The sequence below is a fragment of the Alosa sapidissima genome, chromosome 10, assembly GCF_018492685.1.
Source record: "Alosa sapidissima isolate fAloSap1 chromosome 10, fAloSap1.pri, whole genome shotgun sequence".
NCBI classification, from domain to species: domain Eukaryota; kingdom Metazoa; phylum Chordata; class Actinopteri; order Clupeiformes; family Clupeidae; genus Alosa; species Alosa sapidissima.
Window position 1 is genome coordinate 13,175,193 of NC_055966.1, and position 18,915 is coordinate 13,194,107.

The 18,915-nt window shown below is 47.4% G+C and overlaps 31 non-coding genes across 31 annotated transcripts; all 31 read right to left on the reverse strand.

The window, feature by feature from the left end:
- Nucleotides 1–68: 68 nt before the first annotated feature.
- trnae-cuc lies at nucleotides 69–140 on the reverse strand. Its single transcript has one exon. It is a non-coding gene; the product is annotated as a tRNA-Glu (tRNA).
- A 505-nt stretch (nucleotides 141–645) lies between these two features.
- trnae-cuc lies at nucleotides 646–717 on the reverse strand. The gene has a single exon. It is a non-coding gene; the product is annotated as a tRNA-Glu (tRNA).
- Nucleotides 718–1,222: 505 nt separating this feature from the next.
- trnae-cuc lies at nucleotides 1,223–1,294 on the reverse strand. The gene has a single exon. It is a non-coding gene; the product is annotated as a tRNA-Glu (tRNA).
- Nucleotides 1,295–1,799: 505 nt separating this feature from the next.
- trnae-cuc lies at nucleotides 1,800–1,871 on the reverse strand. The gene has a single exon. It is a non-coding gene; the product is annotated as a tRNA-Glu (tRNA).
- Nucleotides 1,872–2,376: 505 nt separating this feature from the next.
- On the reverse strand, nucleotides 2,377–2,448 carry trnae-cuc. The gene has a single exon. It is a non-coding gene; the product is annotated as a tRNA-Glu (tRNA).
- A 505-nt stretch (nucleotides 2,449–2,953) lies between these two features.
- Nucleotides 2,954–3,025, reverse strand: trnae-cuc. The gene has a single exon. It is a non-coding gene; the product is annotated as a tRNA-Glu (tRNA).
- Nucleotides 3,026–3,530: 505 nt separating this feature from the next.
- Nucleotides 3,531–3,602, reverse strand: trnae-cuc. Its single transcript has one exon. It is a non-coding gene; the product is annotated as a tRNA-Glu (tRNA).
- Nucleotides 3,603–4,107: 505 nt separating this feature from the next.
- Nucleotides 4,108–4,179, reverse strand: trnae-cuc. The gene has a single exon. It is a non-coding gene; the product is annotated as a tRNA-Glu (tRNA).
- Nucleotides 4,180–4,392: 213 nt separating this feature from the next.
- On the reverse strand, nucleotides 4,393–4,464 carry trnae-cuc. The gene has a single exon. It is a non-coding gene; the product is annotated as a tRNA-Glu (tRNA).
- A 505-nt stretch (nucleotides 4,465–4,969) lies between these two features.
- On the reverse strand, nucleotides 4,970–5,041 carry trnae-cuc. Its single transcript has one exon. It is a non-coding gene; the product is annotated as a tRNA-Glu (tRNA).
- Nucleotides 5,042–6,123: 1,082 nt separating this feature from the next.
- trnae-cuc lies at nucleotides 6,124–6,195 on the reverse strand. The gene has a single exon. It is a non-coding gene; the product is annotated as a tRNA-Glu (tRNA).
- A 505-nt stretch (nucleotides 6,196–6,700) lies between these two features.
- On the reverse strand, nucleotides 6,701–6,772 carry trnae-cuc. Its single transcript has one exon. It is a non-coding gene; the product is annotated as a tRNA-Glu (tRNA).
- A 505-nt stretch (nucleotides 6,773–7,277) lies between these two features.
- Nucleotides 7,278–7,349, reverse strand: trnae-cuc. The gene has a single exon. It is a non-coding gene; the product is annotated as a tRNA-Glu (tRNA).
- A 505-nt stretch (nucleotides 7,350–7,854) lies between these two features.
- Nucleotides 7,855–7,926, reverse strand: trnae-cuc. Its single transcript has one exon. It is a non-coding gene; the product is annotated as a tRNA-Glu (tRNA).
- A 505-nt stretch (nucleotides 7,927–8,431) lies between these two features.
- Nucleotides 8,432–8,503, reverse strand: trnae-cuc. The gene has a single exon. It is a non-coding gene; the product is annotated as a tRNA-Glu (tRNA).
- Nucleotides 8,504–9,007: 504 nt separating this feature from the next.
- trnae-cuc lies at nucleotides 9,008–9,079 on the reverse strand. Its single transcript has one exon. It is a non-coding gene; the product is annotated as a tRNA-Glu (tRNA).
- Nucleotides 9,080–9,584: 505 nt separating this feature from the next.
- Nucleotides 9,585–9,656, reverse strand: trnae-cuc. The gene has a single exon. It is a non-coding gene; the product is annotated as a tRNA-Glu (tRNA).
- Nucleotides 9,657–10,161: 505 nt separating this feature from the next.
- Nucleotides 10,162–10,233, reverse strand: trnae-cuc. The gene has a single exon. It is a non-coding gene; the product is annotated as a tRNA-Glu (tRNA).
- A 1,082-nt stretch (nucleotides 10,234–11,315) lies between these two features.
- trnae-cuc lies at nucleotides 11,316–11,387 on the reverse strand. Its single transcript has one exon. It is a non-coding gene; the product is annotated as a tRNA-Glu (tRNA).
- A 505-nt stretch (nucleotides 11,388–11,892) lies between these two features.
- trnae-cuc lies at nucleotides 11,893–11,964 on the reverse strand. The gene has a single exon. It is a non-coding gene; the product is annotated as a tRNA-Glu (tRNA).
- A 505-nt stretch (nucleotides 11,965–12,469) lies between these two features.
- trnae-cuc lies at nucleotides 12,470–12,541 on the reverse strand. Its single transcript has one exon. It is a non-coding gene; the product is annotated as a tRNA-Glu (tRNA).
- A 505-nt stretch (nucleotides 12,542–13,046) lies between these two features.
- Nucleotides 13,047–13,118, reverse strand: trnae-cuc. Its single transcript has one exon. It is a non-coding gene; the product is annotated as a tRNA-Glu (tRNA).
- Nucleotides 13,119–13,623: 505 nt separating this feature from the next.
- trnae-cuc lies at nucleotides 13,624–13,695 on the reverse strand. Its single transcript has one exon. It is a non-coding gene; the product is annotated as a tRNA-Glu (tRNA).
- A 505-nt stretch (nucleotides 13,696–14,200) lies between these two features.
- trnae-cuc lies at nucleotides 14,201–14,272 on the reverse strand. The gene has a single exon. It is a non-coding gene; the product is annotated as a tRNA-Glu (tRNA).
- A 505-nt stretch (nucleotides 14,273–14,777) lies between these two features.
- On the reverse strand, nucleotides 14,778–14,849 carry trnae-cuc. The gene has a single exon. It is a non-coding gene; the product is annotated as a tRNA-Glu (tRNA).
- A 505-nt stretch (nucleotides 14,850–15,354) lies between these two features.
- On the reverse strand, nucleotides 15,355–15,426 carry trnae-cuc. Its single transcript has one exon. It is a non-coding gene; the product is annotated as a tRNA-Glu (tRNA).
- A 505-nt stretch (nucleotides 15,427–15,931) lies between these two features.
- Nucleotides 15,932–16,003, reverse strand: trnae-cuc. The gene has a single exon. It is a non-coding gene; the product is annotated as a tRNA-Glu (tRNA).
- A 505-nt stretch (nucleotides 16,004–16,508) lies between these two features.
- On the reverse strand, nucleotides 16,509–16,580 carry trnae-cuc. Its single transcript has one exon. It is a non-coding gene; the product is annotated as a tRNA-Glu (tRNA).
- A 1,082-nt stretch (nucleotides 16,581–17,662) lies between these two features.
- On the reverse strand, nucleotides 17,663–17,734 carry trnae-cuc. Its single transcript has one exon. It is a non-coding gene; the product is annotated as a tRNA-Glu (tRNA).
- Nucleotides 17,735–18,239: 505 nt separating this feature from the next.
- On the reverse strand, nucleotides 18,240–18,311 carry trnae-cuc. The gene has a single exon. It is a non-coding gene; the product is annotated as a tRNA-Glu (tRNA).
- A 504-nt stretch (nucleotides 18,312–18,815) lies between these two features.
- trnae-cuc lies at nucleotides 18,816–18,887 on the reverse strand. Its single transcript has one exon. It is a non-coding gene; the product is annotated as a tRNA-Glu (tRNA).
- Nucleotides 18,888–18,915: the final 28 nt, after the last annotated feature.

Consider the following 18,915-nt stretch of genomic DNA (forward strand, 5'->3'; position numbering starts at 1 on the left):
ACATTTGTCGATGTTGACTTCATTTAAGGTCATGTCTGCATCAAGACCAAGGCCTGGCAAAAGCCGCATTCCCTGACCGGGAATCGAACCCGGGCCGCGGCGGTGAGAGCGCCGAATCCTAACCACTAGACCACCAGGGAGACATGCTGTTTGCCTTTGGCACGAGTGGAAGTGACGTCTTGCTCTCTGCGGGGCAGACTGCGGGAGATGGCTTCGCTGCAAAAACGGTTTATCCAATCAAATCTAGCCGAGTGTCATTAATCTTATATCAAAAAAAAAAAAATCTACCTGGTACTGTTTTCAGTATAAAGACACTTACCTAGTGCTTTCTCATCAAATCATTTGACTTCATTTAAAAAGCATTACCAAATCCATGTGTTGATCTTCATATAAGATCAATAACACTTGGTTAGAGTTCATTTTTTTGCAGTGTTTTTAGGGTCTTTTCCATAGGGCTCTGGTGTCCATCTGGTTTCGTGTCCCAGAACAGAGCCAGGTCCTTCGATAGCTCAGTTGGTAGAGCGGAGGACTGTAGGTGAACAACCGGCCATCCTTAGGTAGCTGGTTCGACTCCGGCTCGAAGGAAGCGATGCTTTTTGGTGATCTCTTTGTCTGCGACAAGACCAAGGCCTGGCAAAAGCCGCATTCCCTGACCGGGAATCGAACCCGGGCCGCGGCGGTGAGAGCGCCGAATCCTAACCACTAGACCACCAGGGAGACATGCTGTTTGCCTTTGGCACGAGTGGACGTGACGTCTTGCTCTCTGCGGGGCAGACTGCGGGAGATGGCTTCGCTGCAAAAACGGTTTATCCAATGAAATCTAGCCGAGTGTCATTAATCTTATATCAAAAAAAAAAAAATCTACCTGGTACTGTTTTCAGTATAAAGACACTTACCTAGTGCTTTCTCATCAAATCATTTGACTTCATTTAAAAAGCATTACCAAATCCATGTGTTGATCTTCATATAAGATCAATAACATTTGGTTAGAGTTCATTTTTTTGCAGTGTTTTTAGGGTCTTTTCCATAGGGCTCTGGTGTCCATCTGGTTTCGTGTCCCAGAACAGAGCCAGGTCCTTCGATAGCTCAGTTGGTGGAGCGGAGGACTGTAGGTGAACAACCGGCCATCCTTAGGTCGCTGGTTCGACTCCGGCTCGAAGGAAGCGATGCTTTTTGGTGATCTCTTTGTCTGCGACAAGACCAAGGCCTGGCAAAAGCCGCATTCCCTGACCGGGAATCGAACCCGGGCCGCGGCGGTGAGAGCGCCGAATCCTAACCACTAGACCACCAGGGAGACATGCTTTTTGTCTTTGGCACGAGTGGACGTGACGTCTTGCTCTCTGCGGGGCAGACTGCGGGAGATGGCTTCGCTGCAAAAACGGTTTATCCAATCAAATCTAGCCGAGTGTCATTAATCTTATATCAAAAAAAAAAAAATCTACCTGGTACTGTTTTCAGTATAAAGACACTTACCTAGTGCTTTCTCATCAAATCATTTGACTTCATTTAAAAAGCATTACCAAATCCATGTGTTGATCTTCATATAAGATCAATAACATTTGGTTAGAGTTCATTTTTTTGCAGTGTTTTTAGGGTCTTTTCCATAGGGCTCTGGTGTCCATCTGGTTTCGTGTCCCAGAACAGAGCCAGGTCCTTCGATAGCTCAGTTGGTGGAGCGGAGGACTGTAGGTGAACAACCGGCCATCCTTAGGTCGCTGGTTCGACTCCGGCTCGAAGGAAGCGATGCTTTTTGGTGATCTCTTTGTCTGCGACAAGACCAAGGCCTGGCAAAAGCCGCATTCCCTGACCGGGAATCGAACCCGGGCCGCGGCGGTGAGAGCGCCGAATCCTAACCACTAGACCACCAGGGAGACATGCTTTTTGTCTTTGGCACGAGTGGACGTGACGTCTTGCTCTCTGCGGGGCAGACTGCGGGAGATGGCTTCGCTGCAAAAACGGTTTATCCAATCAAATCTAGCCGAGTGTCATTAATCTTATATCAAAAAAAAAAAAATCTACCTGGTACTGTTTTCAGTATAAAGACACTTACCTAGTGCTTTCTCATCAAATCATTTGACTTCATTTAAAAAGCATTACCAAATCCATGTGTTGATCTTCATATAAGATCAATAACACTTGGTTAGAGTTCATTTTTTTGCAGTGTTTTTAGGGTCTTTTCCATAGGGCTCTGGTGTCCATCTGGTTTCGTGTTCCAGAACAGAGCCAGGTCCTTCGATAGCTCAGTTGGTAGAGCGGAGGACTGTAGGTGAACAACCGGCCATCCTTAGGTTGCTGGTTCGACTCCGGCTCGAAGGAAGCGATGCTTTTTGGTGATCTCTTTGTCTGCGACAAGACCAAGGCCTGGCAAAAGCCGCATTCCCTGACCGGGAATCGAACCCGGGCCGCGGCGGTGAGAGCGCCGAATCCTAACCACTAGACCACCAGGGAGACATGCTGTTTGCCTTTGGCACGAGTGGACGTGACGTCTTGCTCTCTGCGGGGCAGACTGCGGGAGATGGCTTCGCTGCAAAAACGGTTTATCCAATCAAATCTAGCCGAGTGTCATTAATCTTATATCAAAAAAAAAAAAATCTACCTGGTACTGTTTTCAGTATAAAGACACTTACCTAGTGCTTTCTCATCAAATCATTTGACTTCATTTAAAAAGCATTACCAAATCCATGTGTTGATCTTCATATAAGATCAATAACACTTGGTTAGATTTCATTTTTTTGCAGTGTTTTTAGGGTCTTTTCCATAGGGCTCTGGTGTCCATCTGGTTTCGTGTCCCAGAACAGAGCCAGGTCCTTCGATAGCTCAGTTGGTAGAGCGGAGGACTGTAGGTGAACAACCGGCCATCCTTAAGTCGCTGGTTCGACTCCGGCTCGAAGGAAGCGATGCTTTTTGGTGATCTCATTGTCTGCGACAAGACCAAGGCCTGGCAAAAGCCGCATTCCCTGACCGGGAATCGAACCCGGGCCGCGGCGGTGAGAGCGCCGAATCCTAACCACTAGACCACCAGGGAGACATGCTGTTTGCCTTTGGCACGAGTGGACGTGACGTCTTGCTCTCTGCGGGGCAGACTGCGGGAGATGGCTTCGCTGCAAAAATGGTTTATCCAATCAAATCTAGCCGAGTGTCATTAATCTTATATCAAAAAAAAAAAAATCTACCTGGTACTGTTTTCAGTATAAAGACACTTACCTAGTGCTTTCTCATCAAATCATTTGACTTCATTTAAAAAGCATTACCAAATCCATGTGTTGATCTTCATATAAGATCAATAACACTTGGTTAGAGTTCATTTTTTTGCAGTGTTTTTAGGGTCTTTTCCATAGGGCTCTGGTGTCCATCTGGTTTCGTGTCCCAGAACAGAGCCAGGTCCTTCGATAGCTCAGTTGGTGGAGCGGAGGACTGTAGGTGAACAACCGGCCATCCTTAGGTCGCTGGTTCGACTCCGGCTCGAAGGAAGCGATGCTTTTTGGTGATCTCTTTGGCTGCGACAAGACCAAGGCCTGGCAAAAGCCGCCTTCCCTGACCGGGAATCGAACCCGGGCCGCGGCGGTGAGAGCGCCGAATCCTAACCACTAGACCACCAGGGAGACATGCTTTTTGTCTTTGGCACGAGTGGACGTGACGTCTTGCTCTCTGCGGGGCAGACTGCGGGAGATGGCTTCGCTGCAAAAACGGTTTATCCAATCAAATCTAGCCGAGTGTCATTAATCTTATATCAAAAAAAAAAAAATCTACCTGGTACTGTTTTCAGTATAAAGACACTTACCTAGTGCTTTCTCATCAAATCATTTGACTTCATTTAAAAAGCATTACCAAATCCATGTGTTGATCTTCATATAAGATCAATAACACTTGGTTAGAGTTCATTTTTTTGCAGTGTTTTTAGGGTCTTTTCCATAGGGCTCTGGTGTCCATCTGGTTTCGTGTCCCAGAACAGAGCCAGGTCCTTCGATAGCTCAGTTGGTAGAGCGGAGGACTGTAGGTGAACAACCGGCCATCCTTAGGTCGCTGGTTCGACTCCGGCTCGAAGGAAGCGATGCTTTTTGGTGATCTCTTTGTCTGCGACAAGACCAAGGCCTGGCAAAAGCCGCATTCCCTGACCGGGAATCGAACCCGGGCCGCGGCGGTGAGAGCGCCGAATCCTAACCACTAGACCACCAGGGAGACATGCTGTTTGCCTTTGGCACGAGTGGACGTGACGTCTCGGTTTATCCAATCAAATCTAGCCGAGTGTCATTAATCTTATATGGCCGGTTGTTCACTGTAGGTGAACAACCGGCCATCCTTAGGTCGCTGGTTCGACTCCGGCTCGAAGGAAGCGATGCTTTTTGGTGATCTCTTTGTCTGCGACAAGACCAAGGCCTGGCAAAAGCCGCATTCCCTGACCGGGAATCGAACCCGGGCCGCGGCGGTGAGAGCGCCGAATCCTAACCACTAGACCACCAGGGAGACATGCTGTTTGCCTTTGGCACGAGTGGACGTGACGTCTTGCTCTCTGCGGGGCAGACTGCGGGAGATGGCTTCGCTGCAAAAACGGTTTATCCAATCAAATCTAGCCGAGTGTCATTAATCTTATATCAAAAAAAAAAAAATCTACCTGGTACTGTTTTCAGTATAAAGACACTTACCTAGTGCTTTCTCATCAAATCATTTGACTTCATTTAAAAAGCATTACCAAATCCATGTGTTGATCTTCATATAAGATCAATAACACTTGGTTAGATTTCATTTTTTTGCAGTGTTTTTAGGGTCTTTTCCATAGGGCTCTGGTGTCCATCTGGTTTCGTGTCCCAGAACAGAGCCAGGTCCTTCGATAGCTCAGTTGGTAGAGCGGAGGACTGTAGGTGAACAACCGACCATCCTTAGGTCGCTGGTTCGACTCCGGCTCGAAGGAAGCGATGCTTTTTGGTGATCTCTTTGTCTGCGACAAGACCAAGGCCTGGCAAAAGCCGCATTCCCTGACCGGGAATCGAACCCGGGCCGCGGCGGTGAGAGCGCCGAATCCTAACCACTAGACCACCAGGGAGACATGCTGTTTGCCTTTGGCACGAGTGGACGTGACGTCTTGCTCTCTGCGGGGCAGACTGCGGGAGATGGCTTCGCTGCAAAAACGGTTTATCCAATCAAATCTAGCCGAGTGTCATTAATCTTATATAAAAAAAAAAAAAATCTACCTGGTACTGTTTTCAGTATAAAGACACTTACCTAGTGCTTTCTCATCAAATCATTTGACTTCATTTAAAAAGCATTACCAAATCCATGTGTTGATCTTCATATAAGATCAATAACACTTGGTTAGATTTCATTTTTTTGCAGTGTTTTTAGGGTCTTTTCCATAGGGCTCTGGTGTCCATCTGGTTTCGTGTCCCAGAACAGAGCCAGGTCCTTCGATAGCTCAGTTGGTAGAGCGGAGGACTGTAGGTGAACAACCGGCCATCCTTAGGTCGCTGGTTCGACTCCGGCTCGAAGGAAGCGATGCTTTTTGGTGATCTCTTTGTCTGCGACAAGACCAAGGCCTGGCAAAAGCCGCATTCCCTGACCGGGAATCGAACACGGGCCGCGGCGGTGAGAGCGCCGAATCCTAACCACTAGACCACCAGGGAGACATGCTGTTTGCCTTTGGCACGAGTGGACGTGACGTCTTGCTCTCTGCGGGGCAGACTGCGGGAGATGGCTTCGCTGCAAAAACGGTTTATCCAATCAAATCTAGCCGAGTGTCATTAATCCTATATCAAAAAAAAAAAAATCTACCTGGTACTGTTTTCAGTATAAAGACACTTACCTAGTGCTTTCTCATCAAATCATTTGACTTCATTTAAAAAGCATTACCAAATCCATGTGTTGATCTTCATATAAGATCAATAACACTTGGTTAGATTTCATTTTTTTGCAGTGTTTTTAGGGTCTTTTCCATAGGGCTCTGGTGTCCATCTGGTTTCGTGTCCCAGAACAGAGCCAGGTCCTTCGATAGCTCAGTTGGTAGAGCGGAGGACTGTAGGTGAACAACCGGCCATCCTTAGGTCGCTGGTTCGACTCCGGCTCGAAGGAAGCGATGCTTTTTGGTGATCTCTTTGTCTGCGACAAGACCAAGGCCTGGCAAAAGCCGCATTCCCTGACCGGGAATCGAACCCGGGCCGCGGCGGTGAGAGCGCCGAATCCTAACCACTAGACCACCAGGGAGACATGCTGTTTGCCTTTGGCACGAGTGGACGTGACGTCTTGCTCTCTGCGGGGCAGACTGCGGGAGATGGCTTCGCTGCAAAAACGGTTTATCCAATCAAATCTAGCCGAGTGTCATTAATCTTATATCAAAAAAAAAAAAATCTACCTGGTACTGTTTTCAGTATAAAGACACTTACCTAGTGCTTTCTCATCAAATCATTTGACTTCATTTAAAAAGCATTACCAAATCCATGTGTTGATCTTCATATAAGATCAATAACACTTGGTTAGATTTCATTTTTTTGCAGTGTTTTTAGGGTCTTTTCCATAGGGCTCTGGTGTCCATCTGGTTTCGTGTCCCAGAACAGAGCCTGGTCCTTCGATAGCTCAGTTGGTAGAGCGGAGGACTGTAGGTGAACAACCGGCCATCCTTAGGTCGCTGGTTCGACTCCGGCTCGAAGGAAGCGATGCTTTTTGGTGATCTCTTTGTCTGCGACAAGACCAAGGCCTGGCAAAAGCCGCATTCCCTGACCGGGAATCGAACCCGGGCCGCGGCGGTGAGAGCGCCGAATCCTAACCACTAGACCACCAGGGAGACATGCTGTTTGCCTTTGGCACGAGTGGACGTGACGTCTTGCTCTCTGCGGGGCAGACTGCGGGAGATGGCTTCGCTGCAAAAACGGTTTATCCAATCAAATCTAGCCGAGTGTCATTAATCTTATATCAAAAAAAAAAAAATCTACCTGGTACTGTTTTCAGTATAAAGACACTTACCTAGTGCTTTCTCATCAAATCATTTGACTTCATTTAAAAAGCATTACCAAATCCATGTGTTGATCTTCATATAAGATCAATAACACTTGGTTAGATTTCATTTTTTTGCAGTGTTTTTAGGGTCTTTTCCATAGGGCTCTGGTGTCCATCTGGTTTCGTGTCCCAGAACAGAGCCAGGTCCTTCGATAGCTCAGTTGGTAGAGCGGAGGACTGTAGGTGAACAACCGGCCATCCTTAGGTCGCTGGTTCGACTCCGGCTCGAAGGAAGCGATGCTTTTTGGTGATCTCTTTGTCTGCGACAAGACCAAGGCCTGGCAAAAGCCGCATTCCCTGACCGGGAATCGAACCCGGGCCGCGGCGGTGAGAGCGCCGAATCCTAACCACTAGACCACCAGGGAGACATGCTGTTTGCCTTTGGCACGAGTGGACGTGACGTCTTGCTCTCTGCGGGGCAGACTGCGGGAGATGGCTTCGCTGCAAAAACGGTTTATCCAATCAAATCTAGCCGAGTGTCATTAATCTTATATCAAAAAAAAAAAAATCTACCTGGTACTGTTTTCAGTATAAAGACACTTACCTAGTGCTTTCTCATCAAATCATTTGACTTCATTTAAAAAGCATTACCAAATCCATGTGTTGATCTTCATATAAGATCAATAACACTTGGTTAGATTTCATTTTTTTGCAGTGTTTTTAGGGTCTTTTCCATAGGGCTCTGGTGTCCATCTGGTTTCGTGTCCCAGAACAGAGCCAGGTCCTTCGATAGCTCAGTTGGTAGAGCGGAGGACTGTAGGTGAACAACCGGCCATCCTTAGGTCGCTGGTTCGACTCCGGCTCGAAGGAAGCGATGCTTTTTGGTGATCTCTTTGTCTGCGACAAGACCAAGGCCTGGCAAAAGCCGCATTCCCTGACCGGGAATCGAACCCGGGCCGCGGCGGTGAGAGCGCCGAATCCTAACCACTAGACCACCAGGGAGACATGCTGTTTGCCTTTGGCACGAGTGGACGTGACGTCTTGCTCTCTGCGGGGCAGACTGCGGGAGATGGCTTCGCTGCAAAAACGGTTTATCCAATCAAATCTAGCCGAGTGTCATTAATCTTATATCAAAAAAAAAAAAATCTACCTGGTACTGTTTTCAGTATAAAGACACTTACCTAGTGCTTTCTCATCAAATCATTTGACTTCATTTAAAAAGCATTACCAAATCCATGTGTTGATCTTCATATAAGATCAATAACACTTGGTTAGATTTCATTTTTTTGCAGTGTTTTTAGGGTCTTTTCCATAGGGCTCTGGTGTCCATCTGGTTTCGTGTCCCAGAACAGGGCCAGGTCCTTCGATAGCTCAGTTGGTAGAGCGGAGGACTGTAGGTGAACAACCGGCCATCCTTAGGTCGCGGGTTCGACTCCGGCTCGAAGGAAGCGATGCTTTTTGGTGATATCTTTGTCTGCGACAAGACCAAGGCCTGGCAAAAGCCGCATTCCCTGACCGGGAATCGAACCCGGGCCGCGGCGGTGAGAGCGCCGAATCCTAACCACTAGACCACCAGGGAGACATGCTGTTTGCCTTTGGCACGAGTGGACGTGACGTCTTGCTCTCTGCGGGGCAGACTGCGGGAGATGGCTTCGCTGCAAAAACGGTTTATCCAATCAAATCTAGCCGAGTGTCATTAATCTTATATCAAAAAAAAAAAATCTACCTGGTACTGTTTTCAGTATAAAGACACTTACCTAGTGCTTTCTCACCAAATCATTTGACTTCATTTAAAAAGCATTACCAAATCCATGTGTTGATCTTCATATAAGATCAATAACACTTGGTTAGATTTCATTTTTTTGCAGTGTTTTTAGGGTCTTTTCCATAGGGCTCTGGTGTCCATCTGGTTTCGTGTCCCAGAACAGAGCCAGGTCCTTCGATAGCTCAGTTGGTAGAGCGGAGGACTGTAGGTGAACAACCGGCCATCCTTAGGTCGCTGGTTCGACTCCGGCTCGAAGGAAGCGATGCTTTTTGGTGATCTCTTTGTCTGCGACAAGACCAAGGCCTGGCAAAAGCCGCATTCCCTGACCGGGAATCGAACCCGGGCCGCGGCGGTGAGAGCGCCGAATCCTAACCACTAGACCACCAGGGAGACATGCTGTTTGCCTTTGGCACGAGTGGACGTGACGTCTTGCTCTCTGCGGGGCAGACTGCGGGAGATGGCTTCGCTGCAAAAACGGTTTATCCAATCAAATCTAGCCGAGTGTCATTAATCTTATATCAAAAAAAAAAAAATCTACCTGGTACTGTTTTCAGTATAAAGACACTTACCTAGTGCTTTCTCATCAAATCATTTGACTTCATTTAAAAAGCATTACCAAATCCATGTGTTGATCTTCATATAAGATCAATAACACTTGGTTAGATTTCATTTTTTTGCAGTGTTTTTAGGGTCTTTTCCATAGGGCTCTGGTGTCCATCTGGTTTCGTGTCCCAGAACAGAGCCAGGTCCTTCGATAGCTCAGTTGGTAGAGCGGAGGACTGTAGGTGAACAACCGGCCATCCTTAGGTCGCTGGTTCGACTCCGGCTCGAAGGAAGCGATGCTTTTTGGTGATCTCTTTGTCTGCGACAAGACCAAGGCCTGGCAAAAGCCGCATTCCCTGACCGGGAATCGAACCCGGGCCGCGGCGGTGAGAGCGCCGAATCCTAACCACTAGACCACCAGGGAGACATGCTGTTTGCCTTTGGCACGAGTGGACGTGACGTCTTGCTCTCTGCGGGGCAGACTGCGGGAGATGGCTTCGCTGCAAAAACGGTTTATCCAATCAAATCTAGCCGAGTGTCATTAATCTTATATCAAAAAAAAAAAAATCTACCTGGTACTGTTTTCAGTATAAAGACACTTACCTAGTGCTTTCTCATCAAATCATTTGACTTCATTTAAAAAGCATTACCAAATCCATGTGTTGATCTTCATATAAGATCAATAACACTTGGTTAGATTTCATTTTTTTGCAGTGTTTTTAGGGTCTTTTCCATAGGGCTCTGGTGTCCATCTGGTTTCGTGTCCCAGAACAGGGCCAGGTCCTTCGATAGCTCAGTTGGTAGAGCGGAGGACTGTAGGTGAACAACCGGCCATCCTTAGGTCGCGGGTTCGACTCCGGCTCGAAGGAAGCGATGCTTTTTGGTGATATCTTTGTCTGCGACAAGACCAAGGCCTGGCAAAAGCCGCATTCCCTGACCGGGAATCGAACCCGGGCCGCGGCGGTGAGAGCGCCGAATCCTAACCACTAGACCACCAGGGAGACATGCTGTTTGCCTTTGGCACGAGTGGACGTGACGTCTTGCTCTCTGCGGGGCAGACTGCGGGAGATGGCTTCGCTGCAAAAACGGTTTATCCAATCAAATCTAGCCGAGTGTCATTAATCTTATATCAAAAAAAAAAAAATCTACCTGGTACTGTTTTCAGTATAAAGACACTTACCTAGTGCTTTCTCATCAAATCATTTGACTTCATTTAAAAAGCATTACCAAATCCATGTGTTGATCTTCATATAAGATCAATAACACTTGGTTAGATTTCATTTTTTTGCAGTGTTTTTAGGGTCTTTTCCATAGGGCTCTGGTGTCCATCTGGTTTCGTGTCCCAGAACAGAGCCAGGTCCTTCGATAGCTCAGTTGGTAGAGCGGAGGACTGTAGGTGAACAACCGGCCATCCTTAGGTAGCTGGTTCGACTCCGGCTCGAAGGAAGCGATGCTTTTTGGTGATCTCTTTGTCTGCGACAAGACCAAGGCCTGGCAAAAGCCGCAATCCCTGACCGGGAATCGAACCCCGGCCGCGGCGGTGAGAGCGCCGAATCCTAACCACTAGACCACCAGGGAGACATGCTGTTTGCCTTTGGCACGAGTGGACGTGACGTCTTGCTCTCTGCGGGGCAGACTGCGGGAGATGGCTTCGCTGCAAAAACGGTTTATCCAATCAAATCTAGCCGAGTGTCATTAATCTTATATCAAAAAAAAAAAAATCTACCTGGTACTGTTTTCAGTATAAAGACACTTACCTAGTGCTTTCTCATCAAATCATTTGACTTCATTTAAAAAGCATTACCAAATCCATGTGTTGATCTTCATATAAGATCAATAACACTTGGTTAGATTTCATTTTTTTGCAGTGTTTTTAGGGTCTTTTCCATAGGGCTCTGGTGTCCATCTGGTTTCGTGTCCCAGAAGAGAGCCAGGTCCTTCGATAGCTCAGTTGGTAGAGCGGAGGACTGTAGGTGAACAACCGGCCATCCTTAGGTCGCTGGTTCGACTCCGGCTCGAAGGAAGCGATGCTTTTTGGTGATATCTTTGTCTGCGACAAGACCAAGGCCTGGCAAAAGCCGCATTCCCTGACCGGGAATCGAACCCGGGCCGCGGCGGTGAGAGCGCCGAATCCTAACCACTAGACCACCAGGGAGACATGCTGTTTGCCTTTGGCACGAGTGGACGTGACGTCTTGCTCTCTGCGGGGCAGACTGCGGGAGATGGCTTCGCTGCAAAAACGGTTTATCCAATCAAATCTAGACGAGTGTCATTAATCTTATATCAAAAAAAAAAAAATCTACCTGGTACTGTTTTAAGTATAAAGACACTTACCTAGTGCTTTCTCATCAAATCATTTGACTTCATTTAAAAAGCATTACCAAATCCATGTGTTGATCTTCATATAAGATCAATAACACTTGGTTAGATTTCATTTCTTTCCAGTGTTTTTAGGGTCTTTTCCATAGGGCTCTGGTGTCCATCTGGTTTCGTGTCCCAGAACAGAGCCAGGTCCTTCGATAGCTCAGTTGGTAGAGCGGAGGACTGTAGGTGAACAACCGGCCATCCTTAGGTCGCTGGTTCGACTCCGGCTCGAAGGAAGCGATGCTTTTTGGTGATATCTTTGTCTGCGACAAGACCAAGGCCTGGCAAAAGCCGCATTCCCTGACCGGGAATCGAACCCGGGCCGCGGCGGTGAGAGCGCCGAATCCTAACCACTAGACCACCAGGGAGACATGCTGTTTGCCTTTGGCACGAGTGGACGTGACGTCTTGCTCTCTGCGGGGCAGACTGCGGGAGATGGCTTCGCTGCAAAAACGGTTTATCCAATCAAATCTAGCCGAGTGTCATTAATCTTATATCAAAAAAAAAAAAATCTACCTGGTACTGTTTTCAGTATAAAGACACTTACCTAGTGCTTTCTCACCAAATCATTTGACTTCATTTAAAAAGCATTACCAAATCCATGTGTTGATCTTCATATAAGATCAATAACACTTGGTTAGATTTCATTTTTTTGCAGTGTTTTTAGGGTCTTTTCCATAGGGCTCTGGTGTCCATCTGGTTTCGTGTCCCAGAACAGAGCCAGGTCCTTCGATAGCTCAGTTGGTAGAGCGGAGGACTGTAGGTGAACAACCGGCCATCCTTAGGTCGCTGGTTCGACTCCGGCTCGAAGGAAGCGATGCTTTTTGGTGATCTCTTTGTCTGCGACAAGACCAAGGCCTGGCAAAAGCCGCATTCCCTGACCGGGAATCGAACCCGGGCCGCGGCGGTGAGAGCGCCGAATCCTAACCACTAGACCACCAGGGAGACATGCTGTTTGCCTTTGGCACGAGTGGACGTGACGTCTTGCTCTCTGCGGGGCAGACTGCGGGAGATGGCTTCGCTGCAAAAACGGTTTATCCAATCAAATCTAGCCGAGTGTCATTAATCTTATATCAAAAAAAAAAAAATCTACCTGGTACCGTTTTCAGTATAAAGACACTTACCTAGTGCTTTCTCATCAAATCATTTGACTTCATTTAAAAAGCATTACCAAATCCATGTGTTGATCTTCATATAAGATCAATAACACTTGGTTAGATTTCATTTTTTTCCAGTGTTTTTAGGGTCTTTTCCATAGGGCTCTGGTGTCCATCTGGTTTCGTGTCCCAGAACAGAGCCAGGTCCTTCGATAGCTCAGTTGGTAGAGCGGAGGACTGTAGGTGAACAACCGGCCATCCTTAGGTCGCTGGTTCGACTCCGGCTCGAAGGAAGCGATGCTTTTTGGTGATATCTTTGTCTGCGACAAGACCAAGGCCTGGCAAAAGCCGCATTCCCTGACCGGGAATCGAACCCGGGCCGCGGCGGTGAGAGCGCCGAATCCTAACCACTAGACCACCAGGGAGACATGCTGTTTGCCTTTGGCACGAGTGGACGTGACGTCTTGCTCTCTGCGGGGCAGACTGCGGGAGATGGCTTCGCTGCAAAAACGGTTTATCCAATCAAATCTAGACGAGTGTCATTAATCTTATATCAAAAAAAAAAAAATCTACCTGGTACTGTTTTCAGTATAAAGACACTTACCTAGTGCTTTCTCATCAAATCATTTGACTTCATTTAAAAAGCATTACCAAATCCATGTGTTGATCTTCATATAAGATCAATAACACTTGGTTAGATTTCATTTTTTTGCAGTGTTTTTAGGGTCTTTTCCATAGGGCTCTGGTGTCCATCTGGTTTCGTGTCCCAGAACAGAGCCAGGTCCTTCGATAGCTCAGTTGGTAGAGCGGAGGACTGTAGGTGAACAACCGGCCATCCTTAGGTCGCTGGTTCGACTCCGGCTCGAAGGAAGCGATGCTTTTTGGTGATCTCTTTGTCTGCGACAAGACCAAGGCCTGGCAAAAGCCGCATTCCCTGACCGGGAATCGAACCCGGGCCGCGGCGGTGAGAGCGCCGAATCCTAACCACTAGACCACCAGGGAGACATGCTGTTTGCCTTTGGCACGAGTGGACGTGACGTCTTGCTCTCTGCGGGGCAGACTGCGGGAGATGGCTTCGCTGCAAAAACGGTTTATCCAATCAAATCTAGCCGAGTGTCATTAATCTTATATCAAAAAAAAAAAAATCTACCTGGTACTGTTTTCAGTATAAAGACACTTACCTAGTGCTTTCTCATCAAATCATTTGACTTCATTTAAAAAGCATTACCAAATCCATGTGTTGATCTTCATATAAGATCAATAACACTTGGTTAGATTTCATTTTTTTGCAGTGTTTTTAGGGTCTTTTCCATAGGGCTCTGGTGTCCATCTGGTTTCGTGTCCCAGAACAGAGCCAGGTCCTTCGATAGCTCAGTTGGTAGAGCGGAGGACTGTAGGTGAACAACCGGCCATCCTTAGGTCGCTGGTTCGACTCCGGCTCGAAGGAAGCGATGCTTTTTGGTGATCTCTTTGTCTGCGACAAGACCAAGGCCTGGCAAAAGCCGCATTCCCTGACCGGGAATCGAACCCGGGCCGCGGCGGTGAGAGCGCCGAATCCTAACCACTAGACCACCAGGGAGACATGCTGTTTGCCTTTGGCACGAGTGGACGTGACGTCTTGCTCTCTGCGGGGCAGACTGCGGGAGATGGCTTCGCTGCAAAAACGGTTTATCCAATCAAATCTAGCCGAGTGTCATTAATCTTATATCAAAAAAAAAAAAATCTACCTGGTACTGTTTTCAGTATAAAGACACTTACCTAGTGCTTTCTCATCAAATCATTTGACTTCATTTAAAAAGCATTACCAAATCCATGTGTTGATCTTCATATAAGATCAATAACACTTGGTTAGATTTCATTTTTTTGCAGTGTTTTTAGGGTCTTTTCCATAGGGCTCTGGTGTCCATCTGGTTTCGTGTCCCAGAAGAGAGCCAGGTCCTTCGATAGCTCAGTTGGTAGAGCGGAGGACTGTAGGTGAACAACCGGCCATCCTTAGGTCGCTGGTTCGACTCCGGCTCGAAGGAAGCGATGCTTTTTGGTGATATCTTTGTCTGCGACAAGACCAAGGCCTGGCAAAAGCCGCATTCCCTGACCGGGAATCGAACCCGGGCCGCGGCGGTGAGAGCGCCGAATCCTAACCACTAGACCACCAGGGAGACATGCTGTTTGCCTTTGGCACGAGTGGACGTGACGTCTTGCTCTCTGCGGGGCAGACTGCGGGAGATGGCTTCGCTGCAAAAACGGTTTATCCAATCAAATCTAGCCGAGTGTCATTAATCTTATATCAAAAAAAAAAAAATCTACCTGGTACTGTTTTCAGTATAAAGACACTTACCTAGTGCTTTCTCATCAAATCATTTGACTTCATTTAAAAAGCATTACCAAATCCATGTGTTGATCTTCATATAAGATCAATAACACTTGGTTAGATTTCATTTTTTTGCAGTGTTTTTAGGGTCTTTTCCATAGGGCTCTGGTGTCCATCTGGTTTCGTGTCCCAGAACAGAGCCAGGTCCTTCGATAGCTCAGTTGGTAGAGCGGAGGACTGTAGGTGAACAACCGGCCATCCTTAGGTCGCTGGTTCGACTCCGGCTCGAAGGAAGCGATGCTTTTTGGTGATCTCTTTGTCTGCGACAAGACCAAGGCCTGGCAAAAGCCGCATTCCCTGACCGGGAATCGAACCCGGGCCGCGGCGGTGAGAGCGCCGAATCCTAACCACTAGACCACCAGGGAGACATGCTGTTTGCCTTTGGCACGAGTGGACGTGACGTCTTGCTCTCTGCGGGGCAGACTGCGGGAGATGGCTTCGCTGCAAAAACGGTTTATCCAATCAAATCTAGCCGAGTGTAATTAATCTTATATCAAAAAAAAAAAAATCTACCTGGTACTGTTTTCAGTATAAAGACACTTACCTAGTGCTTTCTCATCAAATCATTTGACTTCATTTAAAAAGCATTACCAAATCCATGTGTTGATCTTCATATAAGATCAATAACACTTGGTTAGATTTCATTTTTTTGCAGTGTTTTTAGGGTCTTTTCCATAGGGCTCTGGTGTCCATCTGGTTTCGTGTCCCAGAACAGGGCCAGGTCCTTCGATAGCTCAGTTGGTAGAGCGGAGGACTGTAGGTGAACAACCGGCCATCCTTAGGTTCCGGGTTCGACTCCGGCTCGAAGGAAGCGATGCTTTTTGGTGATCTCTTTGTCTGCGACAAGACCAAGGCCTGGCAAAAGCCGCATTCCCTGACCGGGAATCGAACCCGGGCCGCGGCGGTGAGAGCGCCGAATCCTAACCACTAGACCACCAGGGAGACATGCTGTTTGCCTTTGGCACGAGTGGACGTGACGTCTTGCTCTCTGCGGGGCAGACTGCGGGAGATGGCTTCGCTGCAAAAACGGTTTATCCAATCAAATCTAGCCGAGTGTAATTAATCTTATATCAAAAAAAAAAAAATCTACCTGGTACTGTTTTCAGTATAAAGACACTTACCTAGTGCTTTCTCATCAAATCATTTGACTTCATTTAAAAAGCATTACCAAATCCATGTGTTGATCTTCATATAAGATCAATAACACTTGGTTAGATTTCATTTTTTTGCAGTGTTTTTAGGGTCTTTTCCATAGGGCTCTGGTGTCCATCTGGTTTCGTGTCCCAGAACAGGGCCAGGTCCTTCGATAGCTCAGTTGGTAGAGCGGAGGACTGTAGGTGAACAACCGGCCATCCTTAGGTTCCGGGTTCGACTCCGGCTCGAAGGAAGCGATGCTTTTTGGTGATCTCTTTGTCTGCGACAAGACCAAGGCCTGGCAAAAGCCGCATTCCCTGACCGGGAATCGAACCCGGGCCGCGGCGGTGAGAGCGCCGAATCCTAACCACTAGACCACCAGGGAGACATGCTGTTTGCCTTTGGCACGAGTGGACGTGACGTCTTGCTCTCTGCGGGGCAGACTGCGGGAGATGGCTTCGCTGCAAAAACGGTTTATCCAATCAAATCTAGCCGAGTGTCATTAATCTTATATCAAAAAAAAAAAAATCTACCTGGTACTGTTTTCAGTATAAAGACACTTACCTAGTGCTTTCTCATCAAATCATTTGACTTCATTTAAAAAGCATTACCAAATCCATGTGTTGATCTTCATATAAGATCAATAACACTTGGTTAGATTTCATTTTTTTCCAGTGTTTTTAGGGTCTTTTCCATAGGGATCTGGTGTCATTCTGGTTTCGTGTCCCAGAACAGAGCCAGGTCCTTCGATAGCTCAGTTGGTAGAGCGGAGGACTGTAGGTGAACAACCGGCCATCCTTAGGTCGCTGGTTCGACTCCGGCTCGAAGGAAGCGATGCTTTTTGGTGATATCTTTGTCTGCGACAAGACCAAGGCCTGGCAAAAGCCGCATTCCCTGAGCGGGAATCGAACACGGGCCGCGGCGGTGAGAGCGCCGAATCCTAACCACTAGACCACCAGGGAGACATGCTGTTTGCCTTTGGCACGAGTGGACGTGACGTCTTGCTCTCTGCGGGGCAGACTGCGGGAGATGGCTTCGCTGCAAAAACGGTTTATCCAATCAAATCTAGACGAGTGTCATTAATCTTATATCAAAAAAAAAAAAATCTACCTGGTACTGTTTTCAGTATAAAGACACTTACCTAGTGCTTTCTCATCAAATCATTTGACTTCATTTAAAAAGCATTACCAAATCCATGTGTTGATCTTCATATAAGATCAATAACACTTGGTTAGATGTCATTTTTTTGCAGTGTTTTTAGGGTCTTTTCCATAGGGCTCTGGTGTCCATCTGGTTTCGTGTCCCAGAACAGAGCCAGGTCCTTCGATAGCTCAGTTGGTAGAGCGGAGGACTGTAGGTGAACAACCGGCCATCCTTAGGTCGCTGGTTCGACTCCGGCTCGAAGGAAGCGATGCTTTTTGGTGATCTCTTTGTCTGCGACAAGACCAAGGCCTGGCAAAAGCCGCATTCCCTGACCGGGAATCGAACCCGGGCCGCGGCGGTGAGAGCGCCGAATCCTAACCACTAGACCACCAGGGAAACATGCTGTTTGCCTTTGGCACGAGTGGACGTGACGTCTTGCTCTCTGCGGGGCAGACTGCGGGAGATGGCTTCGCTGCAAAAACGGTTTATCCAATCAAATCTAGCCGAGTGTCATTAATCTTATATCAAAAAAAAAAAAATCTACCTGGTACTGTTTTCAGTATAAAGACACTTACCTAGTGCTTTCTCATCAAATCATTTGACTTCATTTAAAAAGCATTACCAAATCCATGTGTTGATCTTCATATAAGATCAATAACACTTGGTTAGATTTCATTTTTTTGCAGTGTTTTTAGGGTCTTTTCCATAGGGCTCTGATGTCCATCTGGTTTCGTGTCCCAGAACAGGGCCAGGTCCTTCGATAGCTCAGTTGGTAGAGCGGAGGACTGTAGGTGAACAACCGGCCATCCTTAGGTCGCGGGTTCGACTCCGGCTCGAAGGAAGCGATGCTTTTTGGTGATATCTTTGTCTGCGACAAGACCAAGGCCTGGCAAAAGCCGCATTCCCTGACCGGGAATCGAACCCGGGCCGCGGCGGTGAGAGCGCCGAATCCTAACCACTAGACCACCAGGGAGACATGCTGTTTGCCTTTGGCACGAGTGGACGTGACGTCTTGCTCTCTGCGGGGCAGACTGCGGGAGATGGCTTCGCTGCAAAAACGGTTTATCCAATCAAATCTAGCCGAGTGTCATTAATCTTATATCAAAAAAAAAAAATCTACCTGGTACTGTTTTCAGTATAAAGACACTTACCTAGTGCTTTCTCACCAAATCATTTGACTTCATTTAAAAAGCATTACCAAATCCATGTGTTGATCTTCATATAAGATCAATAACACTTGGTTAGATTTCATTCTTTTGCAGTGTTTTTAGGGTCTTTTCCATAGGGCTCTGGTGTCCATCTGGTTTCGTGTCCCAGAACAGAGCCAGGTCCTTCGATAGCTCAGTTGGTAGAGCGGAGGACTGTAGGTGAACAACCGGCCATCCTTAGGTCGCTGGTTCGACTCCGGCTCGAAGGAAGCGATGCTTTTTGGTGATCTCTTTGTCTGCGACAAGACCAAGGCCTGGCAAAAGCCGCATTCCCTGACCGGGAATCGAACCCGGGCCGCGGCGGTGAGAGCGCCGAATCCTAACCACTAGACCACCAGGGAGACATGCTGTTTGCCTTTGGCACGAGTG